The sequence below is a fragment of the Grampus griseus genome (genome assembly GCF_964374135.1).
Source record: "Grampus griseus genome assembly, chromosome: 13".
NCBI lineage: Eukaryota > Metazoa > Chordata > Mammalia > Artiodactyla > Delphinidae > Grampus > Grampus griseus.
In genome coordinates, this window is record NC_139007.1 from 85,818,999 (window position 1) to 85,833,111 (window position 14,113).

A 14,113-nucleotide genomic window follows, 5' to 3' on the forward strand; every position below is an offset into this window, starting at 1 on the left:
CATGTGTGAGCTAAGTGGTGTGCAGTGTGCTTTGACCCTCAGGCTCCCTTCTCACACACTGAGCCGCGTGACCCACTGAGTGCTGAGTGAAGGGGTGTGTCCCCCAAAGATCTGCTCTTTTGGAAAATATCCTGCTTCTTAATTTTGCTCAAATGTGTTATTCCAAAGAAAGACACAAAGGTGATTCTTTTTATGATTATCTGTTGGGCATTATATCTTTCCAGGGGAGAAGGTTTTTTTTGTTTTTCTTAAGATTTTTTGATGTAAACCATTTTTAAAGTCTTTATTGAATTTGTTGCAATATTACTTCTTTTTTTTTTTTTTTTAATGTTTTGGCTTTTTTGGACCCGAGGCATGTGGGATCGTAGCTCCCCGACCAGAGATTGAACCCGCACCTCCTGTATTGAAAGGCCAAGTCTTAACCACCGGACCTCCAGGGAATTCCCCAGGGGAAAAGTTTTTGCAACTCAAACCCCTTGACGAGAGAAAATGCCACCCCCAAATCCTGTTTCCTGAGAGAGAGCAGAGAGCCTGGTAGGTAAGAACAGAACTCTGCTCTTTCTCTGTCTTTCTGTCAACAGGTGGTGTTGTCAGCCATAAAATCCCTGCTGAGGTCACAGCTCTGCTGTAAATGGAGCTTCCAGTCACCCTATTAATGTCCATTTGAGGTCTTCAGGAAATTCCTTTACTAGTTCCTCAAAGCAAGGGACCCTCACACGACTTTGAATGAGTGAACCAGCTATAAACGAGTTTTGGATGTTGCTTGCTTAAAAGCAAAGGTAAATCCAGCATTTTGATCATTTATTTCTCCTGCTCCATTTGCTATATCCCTACTGGATGATGGAAACATGACTGCAGTATTACACGAATGGTTAAAATATGTTCCCATGGTAACTGCGACCAGGATGCAATCTATAGAAAAAGAGTGTGTATCAGTGCAACTAAATGACTATCCAATTAAAAATAACCCAATCTGCCTTTTAAGGAATTAGTAGATTAACGTGCATTTGTTGTGTACTTGTTATTTTGTTCAGAGAAGAAAAAGATACTATCTCACCCTTGAAGAAGTTACAAATTAATTTTTGAAATGATATTTAATCATAAATGAACACAAGCAAGACAGCACAGGGTGAATTTTAACTTTGGACATTCGTGGCCCCTGAAGGCAGCACCTGGGACTGTTTTGGAAGCGTAGAGCCTCAGGCCCTGAAGTGAGGGCTTCCCGCTACCGGGCCCCTCGGGTGATGCACAGCGAAGTGTGCAAGCGCTGGCCTCCACTAGGGAAACAGGGAGATCCCGAGGCAGCTTTATTCAGGAGGCGGATTTGGAGGGATACTTGTATAAAAACAAGGATTTGCTGCCGAATTCCAGAGACCTTACTTTCCAAATCTGTATCGATTCTGTTCTTCTTTCTGCATCTCAACTCTCTCTGCAGAGCCCAAGCCTCGGCCCCCCTCGGCGGGCATCCCTTCTCCTACTCTGATGTGGCTCCCATCCCGCTGACCAGTGAAACGCAGGTGACAGCCCCTCGGCTTTCACACCTGCGTGCGGCTCCCTTACAGATAGGTCAGGTCCATACCACCTGCCCCGACTGGGTTCCCATGGAGACAGTGCGGCAGGTGTCTGTGTGCAGGACGCAGGACCAGCCCCAGCAGGGGCGTGACAGGAGCAGGTGTGCACCCAGACAATGGGATAGAGTCTAGGCAGAGGCTTTGAGCCCATCCCGCGAGGCAACCCATCATGAGGGCAAAGGTCCAGGCCTCCACTTCTGCGTCCATCCGTCACTGGACAGGACTGCCCCTGGGGACAGGCGTGACCTGGTGTGAGGCGGCCATTCCCCAAGAGGACTCAGCCAGCACTCGAGTGGCTTCACCGAGGTTACGTGTGAGAGGGGCGGTCAGCCTGGGAACCAAGGAGAAGTGAGCACCACCGTGGGGCCACCTGCAAGGTCAGTGTCAGGAGCTAAGCCACCGTCAGCAGCAGCCATGGCCAGCCGACCAGCGTGAGTGGGGCGGGGAGATGCAGCTACAGCTGCCGTGGCCAGAAAAGGCTATTGGCCACAGGGGGACTCATGTGGGAACAGAGAGCGCTGAGTTAGACCCATACCCCAGAGTCCTTGAAGCTGGTTTGGCTGAAGAGGAAGTCAGTTTACAGACAGCTTGGGCACCGCTTATACCAATGTTGGGTCTCTGAATCCTGTCACTTATATGACCCGTTCACTTCATATTTGTCTCTGTCTCCTTTTTCTTCTCTGTAAATTGGGAATCATAATAGTACCGACATGATAGGGATGTTGTGAAGTAGTGATCTTGGACTGCGCCTGCTACACACTGAACGCTTGCTCAGTGATGATGGGTATTAGCATCATTTATTTGGATAAACCTGTAATTATATTCCAGCCTGGCCTCTTAGGTGCTGTGACCTTGTGCAGGTTTTCTGTTGCTGTTTTTTTTACTTCATGTCTCTGCTTAGAAATAATATTATTTCATGCACTTTTCGTTGATTGCATCTTTTGGAAATTCTATTCCCTGGTTAAGAAAATGAATTGCAAATTTGTGTTAAGATAAGCAAAGATTAAAAGGAAACATCTGTTTTGCGCTGCTACAAAGAATATTAACATCCAAGATGCATGAGCTGGGGTCTCACTTAGCACCCAGCACTCTCCTTCTTGGTACTCCATTACGTGGGCTGACTGAATCACAAGCTATCTTTACGCCAAAATAATGCATATTTCAACTTCAGAAAATGTATTAGACGTCTGTTACGATTGTCAAGTCTGTCTTTGTTTTCCTATCATCGGAACAGTGAATGTATTTTACAGGAATTTAGGCAGGGACTTTTCATATGTTGTATAAAAAGCTCTTGCAAGTGCAGGAAATATAACTGATGCTGATAAAAGTGCCTAAAAAGTTAAACGGCAAACTGTCCATTCTAGGTGCTTATATGAGTTTCTGTTGATGTAAATGGGATGATTTGTGACAATTATTATAAAAGCCAGGGTAACCCAGAGATGTGTGCACTAGTTTTCTAACTAGCCTTTCAATAATCCTTCTAGAACCTTTGCCATGGGAGCACACCTGTATACCTGGATTAAATGTCCACGGGGGCTCTCCAGCTTTACCCGGCGGTTGGTGTATTGCAGTAAGTAGAGGGTCATTTTTCCATAAGCTATAAGGTGTTTGAGCAGGTACAAGGTGATTTCCTCAGCTCTTTGCATGGTTTTCCTAGGATCAGAGTCTGGACTTGTGATTGTGGTATCCCTGCCCATGACACTGTACACTCTTCCCAGTGAAGAGGGGGAACAGCTCCCCTCAGGGTAAGCTTGTTGAACTCAGGTACCGCATCGATGTCATTCTGTTTGTTTCCTTTTCTTTATGTATTCCCAGAGTCTGGGAGAGTCATGGAACATAGTAAATGTTCCATAAATATTTTTTGCATGAATGAACGAACAAAAAGTTATAACTCCAACAGTTCACCAGAAATTATCTCATCTTTCCTCCTTTTTAAATAAATAAGGCAAACATCCTCATTCAGTAACATTCTTGCAGTCTTACAGCTGGTTAAGAGCTGAGCAAACGTCACCCACATCAACAGACCGTTGGTGACGAGACTGGCTCATTTTGCTCGGCCTGAGTGGGAGAGAGGTCACGAGGACGGTTCCCAGACATCCTTCCTGACATGCAGGGTCTTCTTCACTCACACTTGCGTTTCCTGTCCAGAGATATTTATGGAAGCAGAAGGTGGTTAAGGGGTAGATTTGTTTTTGCATGAATTTCATTGTTAATCACTCTTGCAGAAGGGTTGGTTACGAACAAACAAAAAAATAAAAGTTGTACAATCTAAAGCACTTTGTTTTCCGACAGTCTTGGCCCTGCCTGAACTGGCCCAGACGCTAAATCTCAGAAACGTGTGAGCTTTTCGTCCTAGGTTTTCATGTGTATGTTAGGAGGCGAAAGGGAGATTCTAATAAGGAGGATGTATGTGTTTTTAAAAGTGTTGTTGTATTCCTTACAACAAACGTTAGCTGAACACAAATCACGACTCCATGACCTCAGGGTTTGAATCTGTGAGGCCACAAGGGGGCGTAATTTGGCCACAGAAGAGTCTCAAGCCTGGAGAGAGCCGAGGAGGGCAAAGCCGCTTTGGGAACCACCTGCATCCGGGAGGAGAAGCAGGTGTCTGCGCTTTCCACCTTCTCCTTCAGGTGCTCCTTGCTCCCAAAGCCGGGGGCAGAGTCTCTTCCAGCCCAACCCAGTGACTGTGTCCCTGGGGCATCACAACTTAACACAGGAAGAGCAGGGTCCTCCCTGCAGACAGGTGGAGGGCATAGGAGATCTTAATGATTTGTGTATTTTATTGAAAACCCCAAATATTTCATTGGCTGCTAAAACTGACGACATACAAATTCCTCCCTCCTGCCCCCCGTCCCCCCCCACCCCTGCCCCCCTGCCCCCCACCCCCCGCCCTTCTCTTTCTTTCTTTCTTTCTAACTCATATTTAGGAGACTCCATCCCCTTTATTTCTTTTCTTTTTTTTTTTTTTTTTTTTTGCGGTACGCGGGCCTCTCACTGCCATGGCCTCCCCCGTCGCGGAGCACAGGCTCCGGACGCGCAGGCTCAGTGGCCGTGGCTCACGGGCCCAGCCACTCCGCGGCATGTGGGATCCTCCCGGACCAGGACACGAACCCGCGTCCCCTGCATCGGCAGGCGGACCCTCAACCACTGCGCCACCAGGGGAGCCGCATCCCCTTTATCGCTTATCGCTTTTGGCCCTGATCTTGCACCTCTGCCTGGGGACCAGCCCACAAGTGCCAGTGTAAACAGGGGAAAGCGCAGAGGGTTAGGCCTGCACCTGGGAGGGCAGCTCTGTGCTACAGGCTTTCTGGAAGGACTTCTTCTCGTACTGGTTGTGTTGCTTCCACAGGATGAAAATTATTTTCTCTGACTGTTGTGTGTTATCTGAGTTCCAGTTAGGAAAACTCCAGCTGGACGGCAGATGCCCGTACTCTTCTTATGGAACTTGAGCTGAGATCAGGTAAAGTAAGACAAATGTCTTTGCTGCTGCGACTACTGGCCATTAACACGTCAGACAGAACTTGTCTTAGGTGAACGTTCCACGATTACTGGGGACTGAGGTTGACCATGTTGCTTAGTGGTTGGGTGGTGGGTTCTGGTCTTAAAGACCTGGGTTCAAACCCTGAGCCCCGTGCTGTGTGACTGATCTCAGACAAGCTATCTAACCTCTTTGTGTCCAGTCTCTATCTGTGGAAGAGGGAACATAGTGGCATGTAAAGTACCCAGAGCGTCTTAAGTGCTTCCTATACACTTGTTATTATAATGTCATAATTTTTATAGTAGAGTTTGCTCATACCCTTCACCTAATTCTCCCTAATGTTGACATCTTACATCACCAGACCGCAGGGATAAAACCAGGAAATTAACGTGGATGCAACACCATTAACTAAGCTGTGGACTCTATTCGTGTTTCTCCAACTGTCCCCCTAACGTGCTTCATTGTGTCCGGGACCCAGTCCCAATGGGTTCAGCGGCCACGACTCCGCAGCCCCTAGCGGGTCTGCAGGCTTCCTTCCTCTTTCACAACCTGAGCACTTTGGGAGAGTCCTGGCGAGTGATTCTGTAGAATGTCCTTTGCTTTGGGCTAATCTGATATTGCCTCACAATTACACTGAGCTTACGCATTCTGGGGCAAGAATACCGCAGAATTCTCAGTGCATCCTGTCCGGAAAGACGTGTGCTGATATGTCTTATTACAGACACAGTCGGTCCTCCGTATCCATGGGTTCCCAATCTGGTGGATTCAACCAACTGAGATTGAATGAAAACATTAAAAATAAATTTTTCCAGAAAGTTCCAAGAAGCAAACCTTAAGTTTCAGGTGTCAGCAAATACTTACATAGTATTTACATCGTACTTACAACTACACGGCATTGGCATTTTAATCGGCATTGTAAGTTATCCAGAGACATTTAAAGTATAGAAGGATGTGCATGGGTTATATGCAAATACTGCACCATTGTATACAAGGGACTTGAGCACCTGCGGATTTTGGTGTCCGAGGGGGGTCCTGGAACCAATCAGCCTCGGATAATGAGGGACGACTCTTCTGTTAACTTTATTCCAGTGGCGTCAGCCGCGTGTCCTCGCCGTAGAGTCACTGTTTTCCCATCTGTAATTGGTACACACCTTGGAGGAGATACACTGAGACTGCAGCTATGATTCCTCATCATGCCCACACCCACCACGTTTAGCACCAGTAGATGGTTCTGGCCTAGGCCCATTATTACTGTGGTGTCAGCCTAAGGGAAATTTTCTATTTCCATCATTTACATTTACCTTTGTAATTCTACTGTAAGGAAGAACTGTCCCTTCTCTGCTGTATGCATGTATGTATGTATGTATGTGTGTGTGTGTATTCGTTCATTCATCCATTCATTCATTCGTTCTTCATTGATATGACTATGGACTTATGGGTATTGATTTTATTCTATGGGTTAGTAATTACTATCATTATTTTATTGCCAAAACTGTCCCAGATTTGGCCACTGGGGCTCTTCAAGCAGGCTCCTGTGTTCTTTCAACATATGCCCTCATGATTTTTTCAGCACTTCCTTAATTTCTGGCACCATAAAAATGTTCCAAGCTCATCGTGTGTTTTCCTAACCCCACGCTGGAGTTGACATTTTCCAAGGAGTACTGTTTCTTTTATTGGAAACTCATACTTAGAAGCGGGTATCTGACCTCTAGGTTGTGCTGCCCCTGGGTGTCCTTGACTCTCAGCCACCCAAGCAGACAGAACTGGATCAATATATAGACACCATGAGTTGATTCTTACACCTCCCATTCATCCTGTCCTCCCCTTTGCCTGGCTCATAACTGTCTTTTTCTGACAGTGAGAAACCTGGCTTTTATCATCCGTGGTGTATTTACATATTTGCTCAATCCTAGATTAAACGTAATTCAGTTCACAATTTCTTACCCTCACTCCTTGGGAATCACATTTCCGAACGAGAGTGAGATATTTGAATGTGGATCGTTTTGTCCTGAGCGTCACCGTGTAGTCGATGTACCGTTTTCCAAACGTAACGGGTTAGTGATTTTCTTCCCCACTCGCTTCACTGCCTGTGTCATCCAGTCTCCCCACAGCCAGGTTCATCTGGAACCTGTGCACTACACCCGGGCTACCCCACATCCTGGCTGACTTTAAGTACTTATTTGAGGGAGTTGTTCTAGAACCAAAGGACACACAGAGGTGTCTCTCTCCCCTCACCTCCTTCTCCTCATTCCCTTCCCTTCACTGTCTCCACCCCATTCCCACACCTCCCTGGCTGGTGACTAATCTCATTAATTTCTAGTTTGTGCTTCTGCATTTCTTTTGCACAAAGAGCAGATACATGCGTATTCTCCTGCGTCACCCTCCTCTCTTACATGAGGCTGGTATTCTAAGGTGCCCTTCTGTATTTCACTTTTCTCACTTAGCACTATATTCTGGAATATCCATATCGGTTCTTGGAGGTCATTTTTTTTTTTTACAGCTGCATAATGCTACAGTGTATTCTGCAGTTTTCTTAATGACTACTTAGGTTCTTTCTACATGTTTTTCCATAACAAATAATGTTACAATGAGTAACAATGCATACATATATAGATACACATACTATATACACATACATACACATACATATATACATAAGTGTATGTGGAGTTATGAGCTATCTACTGCTGCATAACAAATTCCCTCCAAATATAATATCTTAAAACAACGAACGTTCATCACCTCACGGAATCCGGGGGTCAGGGATCTACGCACGGCTTCTCTGGGTCATCTGTCTCGGGTCTGTCCCAGAGCGCCGTCGAGGTTCCAGCAGGGCGGCGGTCTCAGCTGAGAGGACTCAGGTGCAGGCTCACTCACGCGGCTGTTGGTAGGATGCAGTCACGTGGTGGTGCTGGGCTGAGAGCCTTGCTGGCTGCAGGCTGCTCTCTGTTCCCAGGTCATCCATGGGAAGCTGGCTTCCATCCGCGCAAGCGAGCAAGACAGAACAAGACCCAAGTTACAGGCTTTTTGCAGCCTAATGTCAGACGTGGCATTCCATCCCTTTGCCACATTCTGTTCATTAGAGGTGAGTCAGTAGGTCCAGGTAACACTCGAAGAAGGGGAGTGCACGGGGGCCTGAATTCCAGGCGGTGGGATGCCGGGGAGCCGTTGCAGAGCCTGCCTGTCACAGAATGAATCTTCAGGGTAAAGCAGAGGATTGCTGGGCCAGAGTCCGTGTGTGTAGGTTTGCTGGGCATCACTGAATTCCCCCGCAAGGTAGGTTACACAGATTTGCATTCCCACCAGTCACAGGTACGAGTGTGTTTGCCCACAGCCTGGACAACACGATGCATCATTGGGCATTTCTATTTTGACCAATTTGACAGGTAAAAAATATTTCAATGTTGTTTTATTTTGATTTCTTTAATTATGAGTGAGTGTGAACATGTTTTCCATACATTTAAGTACCATTTTAATATCTTTTAGGTGAATTGTCTGATGGTGTATTTTTCCTATTTTTGTATCACAATTTTGTTTTTTGTTCTTCAATTTTAAAGAGTTTTTTATATATTATAGTTATTAGCCTTTCTCTGTAACATGAGTTGCAAATGTTGTCTCCCAGCTTGACAGTTGCCTTTTGACTTTGCATATAGTGCTTTTGCCATGCAAAATTTTTAAATTATTTTGGTAAGTCAAATTTATCACCTTTTTTTGTATTACTTCTGAATTTTGAGTCATAGTTAAAAAGCCTTTCTGTCCACTAATGTTAAAGAGGAATTCACCCATGGTTTCTTCTAGTGTTTGAATGGTTTCCTTTTCCACTTATGTCCTTGTTTCATTTGGTGTTTATCCTCCTGTATGGTGTGACGTAGGACTGTGACAATGTCTATTTGCAAATGGCTACCCAGTTGTCCCAGCAACATTTATCAAAGTCCTCTTTTTTTTAGAGTTTTGACTGTCTTCTTCTTCTTTTTTTCATTTTTAACATCTTTATTGGAGTATAATTGATTTACAGTGGTGTGTTAGTTTCTGCTTTATAACAAAGTGAATCAGCTATACATATACATATATCCCCATATCCCCTCCATCTTGTGTCTCCCTCCTGCCCTCCCTACCCCACCCCTCTAGGTAGTCACAAAGCACCGAGCTGATCTCCCTGTGCTATGCGGATGCTTTCCACTAGCTATCTATTTTACGTTTGGTAGTGTATATATGTCCATGCCACTCTCTTACTTTATCAAAGTCCTCTGGTGTCCTGTTTTGCTATTGAGAATCCACTTCAATCTGACTTATTCTTTGCCCCAGTGACCTGAGTATATTAAATTTTCATATGTGCTTGTATCTATCCCTGGGCTTCCTTTTCTCTGCCACTGGTCTCTGTCTGCTCATTCCCCCGCACCACAGTATTGTAACTTAAAAGGTTTCTGGCAGAGATAAGCCACCCTCATAGTTTTTCTTTTTTAGTATTTTCCTAGCTATATTTACATGTTTAATTTTCCAAATGAACTTTAAAAAATTTTTTAAATTTATTTTTGGCTGCATTGGGTTTTTGTTGCTGCGCGCGGGCTTTCTTTAATTGCAGTGAGCGGGGGCTACTCTTTGTTGCGGTGCGCGGGCTTCTCATTGCGGTGGCTTCTCTTGTTGCAGAGCATGGGCTCTAGGCGCGCGGGCTTCAGTAGTTGTGGCTTGTGGGCTCAGTAGTCGTGGCTCACGTGCTCTAGAGCACAGGCTCAGTAGTTGTGGCGCACGGGCTTAGTTGCTCCACTGCATGTGGGATCTTCCCGGACCAGGGCTCGAACCCGTGTCCCCTGCATTGGCAGGTGGATTCTTAACTACTGCTCCACCAGGGAAGTCCCCAAAATGAACTTTAATATTAACTTGTCTAACTCCATAAAAAAAGCCTATGGATATTTTTATTTCTATTGGGGTTTTACTGCATTCATAAGTTAATCTAGGGAGAACTGACATTTTTCTAAGTTTGAATCATCCTATCCAAGAACAGGTGGTGTCTTTCCATCTGTTCAAGTCTATTTTTGTGTCTTTCCAGAGTACTTTAAAGTTTTCCTCCTATAGTTTTTGCATATTTCATGTTTTTTTATTCCTAAGTATTTCATCTCCTTTGTTGCTTTTGTAAATAGGGTTTTCTCTACTACCGTGTCCTCCAATTGGTTATTGTTTGTGTAAAAGAACTCTTGATTTCTGTATGTGAGGTCTATATCTTGCTACTACATTAAATTATTTGAGTTAGTTTTGTCATTGATTTTCTAGGGTTTTCCTGGTATATTGTCATATCATATATAGAGTTTTTTTTTTTTTTTCTTTTTGCGGTACGCGGGCCTCTCACTGTTGTGTCCTCTCCTGTTGCAGAGCACAGGCTCCGGATGCGCAGGCTCAGTGGCCATGGCTCACGGGCCCAGCCGCTCTGCGTCATGTGGGATTTTCCCAGACCGGGGCACGAACCCGTATCCCCTGCATCGGCAGGCGGACTCTCAACCACTGCGCCACCAGGGAAGCCCAAAGAGAGAGTTTTTACTTCTTTACCAATCCTTACACCTGTACTTGATTACCCTTCTCTAATTGCATTGCCTAGTATCCCTATACAGTGTTGAATAGTTGAGGAGATACTGGGCATCCTTAACCTTGTTCTCGATCTTAGTAAAAATGCCTCTAATGTTTCTCCATTAAATAAGATGCTGGCTTCAGGACCAAGGAATATGTATGTTATCTTTATTATTTTCATATTAAGAAAGCATCTGGGGACTTCCCTGGTGGCACAGTGGTTAAGAATCCACCTGCCAATGCAGGGGACCCAGGTTTGATACCTGGTCTGGGAAGATCCCATGTGCTGCAGAGCAACTAAGCCCGTGCACCACAACTACTGAGGCTGTGCTCTAGAGCCCGCAAGCCACAACTACTGAGCTCATGCACCACAGCTACTGAAGCTGCGCACCTAGTGCCCGCACACCACAATGAAGAGTAGCCCCCGCTCGTCACAACTAGAGAAAGCCCGCACCCAGCAACGAAGACCCAATGCAGCCAAAAATCAATCAACCAATCAATCAATTTATTAACAACAACAACAAAAGAAACCGTCTTTCAAATCCATTGAGTAATTTTGATCAGGAATGTGTTCTGAATTTCGTTCCAAGGTTTTTACAGCATCTGTAATTATATGATGTCTGTAATTATATGATGTAATTATATGATGTGGAGATCCTGTAATTATATGATGTCTTCCTGGATCTGTAAATAGGTGAATAATATTAATGGATTTTCAAATATTGAACCAACTTTGCTTTCCTGGAATAAGTCACACTTGGTCATGGGGAATTATTTTCTTAATGTGGTATTGACTTCCACTTGCTAACATCTTATTTGTATTTTTATCATCCATTATATGCAATTTTTCGGTATCTTTCTGTTTTAATTATGTCTCTTCTAGACATCATATTATTGGACATTGATTTTTTTTAATAGTCAATCTGAGAGTCTTTATCTTTTATATTTGTAAGTTTTATCTATTTATAATTATTATGGTGACCATATACTAGGATTCATCTTATTTCATATTTTGCTTTTATTGAATTTTTTTTGGCTTCCTTTTTTCTCTTTTCCTGTTTTCCTTGGTCATTTTGAGTATTCTGCCAGTTTAAAAAGTTAAACATTATATTTTCGTTCTTACTGTGGCTACCCTCTACTTAAAACCTATAATTATGCATATTTACCTGTAGTAGTAAACTTAGAAATATCTTATTGTGCCCTTATAAGTCAGGATTTTCTGCCCACGATCATGTCCCTTGGTCTCCCTCTTCCCTCAGCCCCATAGTGCTGAGATTTTAGTTCTAGACTGTTATGGACAGTCTGTTTCCCACTTGGGTCCTATAGTGGACTTTACCTAAGCATTTGATTATCCTTAATTCCACACCTCTTATAGCAGTCTCCTGAATTTGTCTCTTTTCTTGTCTGAATCCTTCCTTCAAGAGCGTTTCCACTGTGTGATAACATTTTTAAGGCTTTATATGAGTGAGAATACTTATATCCTCACATCTGAGTGACAATTTGGATTAAAAAATCTGACATTCAAAGTTCTTTACTCTTACTACTTTAAAACCATTACACCAGTATCCCCTTGTACCATTTCCCTACCAGTCTGTCTCTTACTCCTTTATAGGTTAGGGTGAAGATAAAATTTATCGTTCAACCAGGACACATTTGAGAGTGAAGAGGGCACTACCAGTAATTAAGCTTGGGCGGTCGGTGTAAACCAGGATGATCCTGCGTAAACTGAGACATAATACTCTGCTTACTTACAGGTGGTTTAGTCACCCCACTTATAGATGATTACTTCTTTCTCTCTGGAAGCTTTTAGAATTTTCTTTCATTTGATATTCTTGGGTTTTGCTGTAACACTTTTAGGTGTGGTTTTTCTCTTTTTTAAAATATTTATTTATTTATATTTTTGGCTGCGTTGGGTCTTAGCTGCAGCAGGCAGGATCCTCTGCTGTGGCCCGCGTGCTCAGTAGTTGTGACCCATGTGCTCGGGGGTTGTGGCACGGGGGCTTAGTTGCCCTGAGGCATGCAGGCTCTTAGTTCCCCGACCAGGGATCAAACCGTGTCCCCTACATTGGAAGGCAGATTCTTAACCACTGAACCACCAGGGAAGTCCCTAGGTGTGGATTTTCTGTTGTCCCCTACTTGGTCTTCTATGAATTCTTTCCATTTGAGCCATATCTTCCTCCCTCCCTCCCTCCCTCCCTCCCTCCCTCCCTTCCTTCCTTCCTTCCTTCCTTCCCTCCCTTCCTTCCTTCCCTCCCTTCCCTTCCTCCATCTATGTCCCAGTGACTCCTGCTGTAATTTCTTTCACTCCCAGACTCTTCATTGTAGTCAAATGCAGAGAGTAACTTATCCTGCCAACAGGAGCTCTTTCAGTCTATGTGAGACGTATATTTATTACTGCAGATTTTTAAAAAGGATTTTGTTTTGCACCTCTGTCTCCAGTACATTTTAATTTTTGAGTGCTTTCACAGCCTTAGGCACTCTGGGCCTGCGGAGTCAGGAGCCCCATCCCCTGGCCTTCCCTAAGAAGACATTACACTGGGCTAATCGTAAAGGATATTTCCAGATGCCCACGGCTCCACTGATGTCTCATCAGGAATTGTGGACATAAAGCCTAAGACGTCACGTTCCTTGTCTCAGGATGGTTAGAGCTGCTGATTGCAAACAGTGGAATCTACTTGGACCAGTTTAAGCAGAAAAGGGATTTACTAAATGCTTTGAGGTCCACCACGGAATCGTGCAGAATGGAAATGAGTTTTAAGACTATGTTTCCAGGACCAACACCTGGACCGTGCGATGTGACTGGACAAGTGAGAAAGCGGCCTCCACCTGATTAAAGCCTGGGCATCTGCTGCCGGAACTGACGCCCCTTCTCAGTGACGGAAGCTGCACGTGGACCCGCAAAGTGGACGCTGTGTGGAGAGCCTGCTTCCTGGGATGCTCGCTTCCAAACGCAGGGTCACCTGGGAGGCTGTGTGGCACAGAGGGAGCCCTCCAAACCTCCCAGCTGCCAGGGAGGCTTAATTAGAAAGACTTTTAGAAGAAAATGGAATGTGGTTGGATTTAAATGAAGCAAAACTTGAAAGACTGGATCCATCCATTATAGACTGTTATTATCATCTATATAATAATGCAGATTATTATATCTGTAGTGCTGGTTTAAAAATACAGAGGAAGGACTTCGGCAGGCCCAGGGCAGGTGACTGGAGCCTGTTTGAACGTGTTTCACCCCGTGCTCTTGTTTCACTCTTGGCCAGAAGCAAAGATATTGCAGCGAAAGTCACTGCTGCACACATTAGACTTTCAGCTGGCTCGCTTGGACCTTTACCCTGACTTTTGGCAAAAATTGTGTCAAAAGTGGTGCTGCTCTTGCAAACTAAGCACATGTGGTCTGGCTAAACTCTTGTGTTTTATTTGTATTTTAAAGGACATAACTATAGTCACTATAAGGTTTGAGGTGGGTGAACTACTTAGAGGGTATTTGATTGTGCTAGAAAATATATTA

At 44.5% G+C, this 14,113-nt stretch overlaps 2 long non-coding RNA genes across 2 annotated transcripts; both read left to right on the forward strand.

Annotated features, from left to right (window-relative positions):
- The first annotated feature begins 356 nt into the window (after positions 1–356).
- On the forward strand, positions 357–3,508 carry LOC309831695. The gene is made up of 3 exons (XR_014297624.1): positions 357–779; positions 3,056–3,141; positions 3,229–3,508. It is a non-coding gene; the product is annotated as an uncharacterized lncRNA (long non-coding RNA).
- A 1,026-nt stretch (positions 3,509–4,534) lies between these two features.
- On the forward strand, positions 4,535–14,113 carry LOC309831694. The gene is made up of 3 exons (XR_014297623.1): positions 4,535–5,034; positions 8,009–8,141; positions 13,086–14,113. It is a non-coding gene; the product is annotated as an uncharacterized lncRNA (long non-coding RNA).